This window comes from Cibotium barometz, chromosome 43, assembly GCF_041138505.1.
Source record: "Cibotium barometz isolate CiBa-2024 chromosome 43, ASM4113850v1, whole genome shotgun sequence".
Taxonomy (NCBI): domain Eukaryota; kingdom Viridiplantae; phylum Streptophyta; class Polypodiopsida; order Cyatheales; family Cibotiaceae; genus Cibotium; species Cibotium barometz.
In genome coordinates, this window is record NC_141088.1 from 26,770,745 (window position 1) to 26,776,529 (window position 5,785).

Below are 5,785 nucleotides of genomic sequence, written 5' to 3' on the forward strand. Positions count from 1 at the left end.
CGGCTGGCATTTGGCATGTCAATAAACAAATCACAAGGCCAAACCCTAAATGTCTTGGGGTTGTATTTGGTGACTCCAGTGTTTACTCATGGACAACTGTATGTCGCGTTGTCACGAGCACGGTCTCCTCATGCTGTGAAGGTGTTACTTGAGGATAACGCTAATGTGGAGTGTTCATTTGATGATCTTCAAAGTTATACACCTACAACAAACAATATTGTTTATAAGGAGATCTTGATGACTTCAGAGTGACAAGTCAGGTTTCTTATTTAAGTTCTGCAATTTGATTAATTTTGTTGTGATCTTTTTTTATACATATTTGTCCATGGTAAAAGTACCTATTTTTGTTGTTTATGTTTTGACAGACATGTCTAAGATTACCTTTACATTGGACATGCCTTTGTCGAGGATAGTACATGAGTTTTTCTCTATATTTGCTTAACTTTTCTTGATTACAAAGTATGGAACATGACATTCTATACTAATGTCTATCTGTACAGAGCCACCGCTATGGTCAGCTCCTATTACTGCAGGTCACGTAGCAGGGATTATGATTGATGCTTATAGGGATGGGTAAGTATAAGTGTAATTGTTAGGCATTGTATGAATATTTTTTGAACCTATATATAAATAATTGTATAACCTATTTGTTATGCTTTGATTTTAGGATATTACATGACATTGATACGTTTATGGTAAGAGTTGTCGACGAAGGCATCGAGATGTACGGGATTGGTGTTCCTGATGAGGAGTGGGGTGTCTATTTGTTTTGGAGAGAGATGGATAGATGCTTTGCATCATTTGAGGGGTATTCAGTACCCGATGAGTGGTTGTTTCTTACATCCATCATGACCATTGGTATTCGTTATGCGTTTTATACTAGAGCTCCTCATGTACCATCCACTCGATGTTCTATTGTATGAGGTAATTTTGATTATGTTTTTCTATTATAAGATTTTTTTGAGATTTTATTTATCGATGTGTCGTTATGTGCAGATTTGATTTATCATTGTTTCGTTTGTGCAGGTCCTTTGCATTCATCGATAGTAGAGCATGTGCGGGATGGATCACCGCTTTACAATAGAGAGCGTATTGTGATGAGGAGACAATTGAATGATCCTTCTCACAAGAGAAGAATTCAATTTGTTGATTCTGACATTACTGACTGAGAATACATATTTTGTGGTGCATTTTGAGAATATGTAATATTGGTCCTTTTTTGCATCTTCGTATGCTACATTACTATGATATTTTTGTTTTCGCCATAAATCTACGAGACATGGATGTTATTTTGAGATATGTATATATAAAGTCACTTGAAATAATGTATTGTGTTTACTTAAAACATGACCTAAATTGGAGAAACTGAGTTTATTTTTTCTAGAACTCTACCTGTCGGCCGGCAGCAACGCGCTAGTATTCATTTTACAATACTAATTTTGCCGACTTCTCTTTCTCGCTCTACACACACACACACGTATATAATTTATATTTATACATTTCTACGTTCTCTCTCTCTCTCTCTCTCTCTCTCTCTCTCTCTCTCTCTCTCTCTCTCTCTCTCTCTCTCTCTCTCTCTCTCTCTCTTCCTTCAACTCGGCAGTGCTCATGGCAAGCCTCTCTCTCTCATCATCTCTTCACACACATGCCCAACATTAGCGCTACCCTTTGCGTGAGCCGACCCTCGCCCCCTCTCTCTCTCTCTCACGCACACGGCACAGACATACATCAACATTATCAGCTAGTCCCTCCTTCCCATAATTATATTATCTCTATCTCCTTTACACAGCGACACACATGGACTCTCTGCCTCTACTCTCTCTCTCTCTCTCTCTCTCTCTCTCTCTCTCTCTCTCTCTCTCTCTCTCTCTCTCTCTCTCTCTCTCTCTCTCTCTCTCTCTCCATGTGTACTCTCTACCCAAAGGCTCTATGCCTGTTGTAGATTTTTTTGAGCCTTGCTTCCTTCTGCAGAACAACACGGAGCCTGGCTCCTTGCTAGCCATCATGGGGCCTTCTGGATGTGGCAAAACAACCCTTCTCAATGCCCTTGCAGGTGCTCTCATCTTCTTCCTTCAAGGCTTCAAATCTGGCAGACAAATCATCATAATAAGGGAGTGTGGATGAACATGAGTTGTTGTGTATGGCATGGTTTGATCGTAGTCATGTGTTGGACTTGGCGGAAGGCAACCGTGAATCACCACCTTTGTAAACAGATGAGCCTATTCCATCCTGTGACAAGTCTGTTACACCAGCGGGTCCCGTCAGCATCGTCCAAACCTCCTACATAGCAGATTGACCCATCAAGAGAAGAGCAGGTTGGCCAGGTTGGAAATCCCCTTTGTTCGGTCGAAAGTTCTAATTTCTAAGCCGAAAGAAAGAAAGATATATTAATGTCCATGAGACCAAAACAAGGTACAACTGATGATGATGATGTCTCATCACAACAAATCTGAAAGAAAGAATGAAAATAGTAACATCCTAAGAGAGCTAAGAGCTTAAAGCTGAACCGTTGAATCGTCATGTAAACTCTTCCAATGGTGGGCAATGATGGCTCGAATTTGTCGATGGTGAGGGAGTCATGGACGCGATCCTCGTGGTCGCTCTACAGATGGCAATGGCTCTGTCTAGGGTGACTCCTCCTGGAGGGTGGTCTACCAAGTAGGCTTGTAAATAGGGGAGTAGAGACTGGTGGGGTTACAGTACTGGCTCTGAAAAAATCTGTGAGGGCTCTTTGTCTAGGCGGCTTTGGTCCCACTGCCTTCCTGTCCCTCAATAGGCTCTCTTTGTGGCGTCTAAGCTCAAGTATGAAGAGCCCTAAGCACCTTTGGTCCTTAAGGTCCATGATCTGACACAAAGGTCCAAAGCCTTCACGGAGCAGGCAGTGGTACCTCCCTCGGATCTCATAGTAGACAGTACAACGACATATATAGTGTTACTCAGACTCCACCTCATGATGGCAAAGCTGGCATATGCGGTCCTCTAGTGATATATCATCATATCGACCTATCTCTATCCTCAGCTGGTGTGAAGAGGTGCAAATCTGTCCAATAGCACTCTGAATACCATGTGAGGTGTGTGTCCATGTAAGCATGGCGTATAATAAACCCGTCCAAAGAGAGGTGTAGAAAATGACTATGGTAGTGTCCTATTTTTGTGCCCAACGGTTGTGGAGGCCTGACCCATGTCCTCTCTGTTATCTAGTCTCACAATGTCCATCCTGATCACCCGATTCAACTCTGAAACGGCTGAGATCTAAGAACGGGCAGTCCAGGCTATAAGTAAAAGGCGGGAGTGCATCAATACTTATGCCATGCAAGGCCAGCCATGTGCGCATCTGGGCATACCAACACTGGGTGACCCCCTCATCTGCAAGCTATTTGGAGGAAGTGAGTGCTAGGCGAGGGTATTTCTCCAGAGGGAGCTCCCATATTCTATGGAGAAATGTAACTACACGGAACAAAGCCTCAGTAACCATTGGGGCAGTCCCCATCTCTGCCTTGATGATCTCATGTGGTACAAATGACTTGCTCCAAATCATGCGCGCAATCATTATCACTAATGGCTTCTCCATATGCTACCATCCATCGTAATAGTCTCTCTCTGGTCCATCTTGTCTGCCAATGGCTCCCTCCTCTTATGGAAAAGACTAGGCCCCCATATCTCCGCTCCATAGAGAAGTGTCGATGTAACCAAAGAGTCAAATAGCCATAGTTTCGTGAATGGCCCTTGAAACTGTATGTCTGTGCATTGTCTCTCAAGTGCCCCCAAAGCTGCAAATCCTCGTGCTAGTCTAGCCTCTGTTGCCTCTCTCATAGAAAACCGCAGCCCTCTAAAGGTCACCCCCAAGATTAGATGCTTGGATGTAAACTCTATAAATTGAGGCATTGGCTTAATGAGAATTTGTTGGTTTTTTATTATCCATTCCTACATTAAGCTATCAGTTAATTACTCACTAATCACGTCTATATTAAGTTATCGGTCACTAATCACATCATTAATCATTATCTAATCTCTTTACTAATGATGTTGATTCTAGCATTTAATCTACCATAGCTCATCACATTGCTGCAAATTTAATATGGTATCAGAGCCTAGCTTAGAATCCATCAAATTTATGAGCCCATTATCTTGCTAATCACCTAGCTAATCAAGATTAGTAAATAATCAAGTTTTTTTACCTCTTTTTTAGTTAGCCTCTATACTCCCATTTGGTGGAGGAGCTCTCTCCCTTCACACATAAAATTGGCCCAAACCCTTTTAGCCAAGCATAGCCATACCCCTTGTGCTTCAGCCCATCCAATCACATCAGCAAACCGCCGGCACATGCTGCTGATTTTTGCGTTTTTTCAGACGTCTTTTTTCTAAAGGAAATTTAAGATCTTGTCTGCACGAGAAGATATTGCTCTAATTCCTCTTGGCCCTAGGGGATTTCAAGGGTGCTCTACAAGCTGGTGAAGACAGTTTTTTATTTCATCAAGTCTACAGTGAGATCCAAGCTCTCCATCAAATCTGTAGGTGACTTTGGTAAAACAGAGATTAAGCATTCAATATTTCGTCAAATCTTGTGTTTCTTGGCTTGATCCTCTACTAGACTAACTACTATTGATGTCCTCGAAAGGGGTTGAGCTCATTTAAACTCTAAGGCCCCATATTTGGACTCCCTGCATACTCTATTTTTTGCACACAAAATAAAGGATTATTTTACTAATCAATGATTAATCAATACTAATCACTATATTTTGGTACAATTAAGGGTTCAAATTAACCATTGGATATGTGATACATATCCTTATAACTTCAGATTGCAATTCGAAGATGGTTTGATACTCCAACCATTCAGTACAGATTTGTTACCCTTGGTTTAATGTAATTTCTAGTGAATCACTGTAATTTCTAGTGAATCACTGTATTTTGGTACAATTGAGGGTTCAAATTAACCATTGGGTATGTGATACAGATCCCTATAACTTCAGATTGCGATTCGGAGATGGTTTGATACTCCAACCATTCAGTACAGATTTGTTAGTACAGATTTGTTAGTACAAATTTGTTACCCTTGGTTTAATGTAATTTCTGGTGAATTTATGCTGATAAATCTGTTGTAATCATCACTTGAACACCAGATTGAGTTGTAAAAGGGTAGACACTGCCCTTGAATCTTGAAATTGAATCAAGAGGTAAGACCCCCTTCACATCATCAATGAGTATGGCACAAGAGAGCCAAATTTAATGGGGAGCAGTTTTACACATGGCAAACAAAAACCATGTATCTGCTCATGATGAAAAATCTGTGGAGGCTAGTTGAGAGAAGAGATGAATGTCCAGAGGTGAGTGGGGAAAATGAGTGGAAGAGCGAGAATGAGAAAGCATTAGGACTTATCGCACTCAGTTTAAATGATGAAATCATTCATCACGTCACAGGGATACAATAGGCAAAAGATGCATGGGATGAACTCAATAAATTATTTGGCACTCAAGCAAAAAATTCAAAGATAAATCTGTTAATGCAATTCTACAAATTGGATATGAAGAAAAGTTAACCTTTAATCACACACTTGAACAAATATAAAAGCATTAAGCAACAACTAGCACAACCATTGGCAAGAAGGTAGAAGATGATGAGACACTAGCAGTGCTTCTGAAGAGTGTGGACAAAGGTGAATATGAAAACATTATAGCAACATTAAAGAATGTACCTAAATTGAAGCTGCACGAGATAGAAGGAGCTCTACTAGAGCAAGAGACCAGGATCAAAGAGAAGAAATGGTTGGACTCAACAACTGGA

At 40.8% G+C, this 5,785-nt stretch overlaps 1 long non-coding RNA gene across 1 annotated transcript; it reads left to right on the forward strand.

Moving 5' to 3' along the window:
• The first annotated feature begins 500 nt into the window (after positions 1-500).
• LOC147613736 (uncharacterized) lies at positions 501-1,101 on the forward strand. The gene is made up of 3 exons (XR_015263295.1): positions 501-573; positions 668-924; positions 1,027-1,101. It is a non-coding gene; the product is annotated as an uncharacterized LOC147613736 (long non-coding RNA).
• The last annotated feature ends 4,684 nt before the right edge of the window (positions 1,102-5,785 follow it).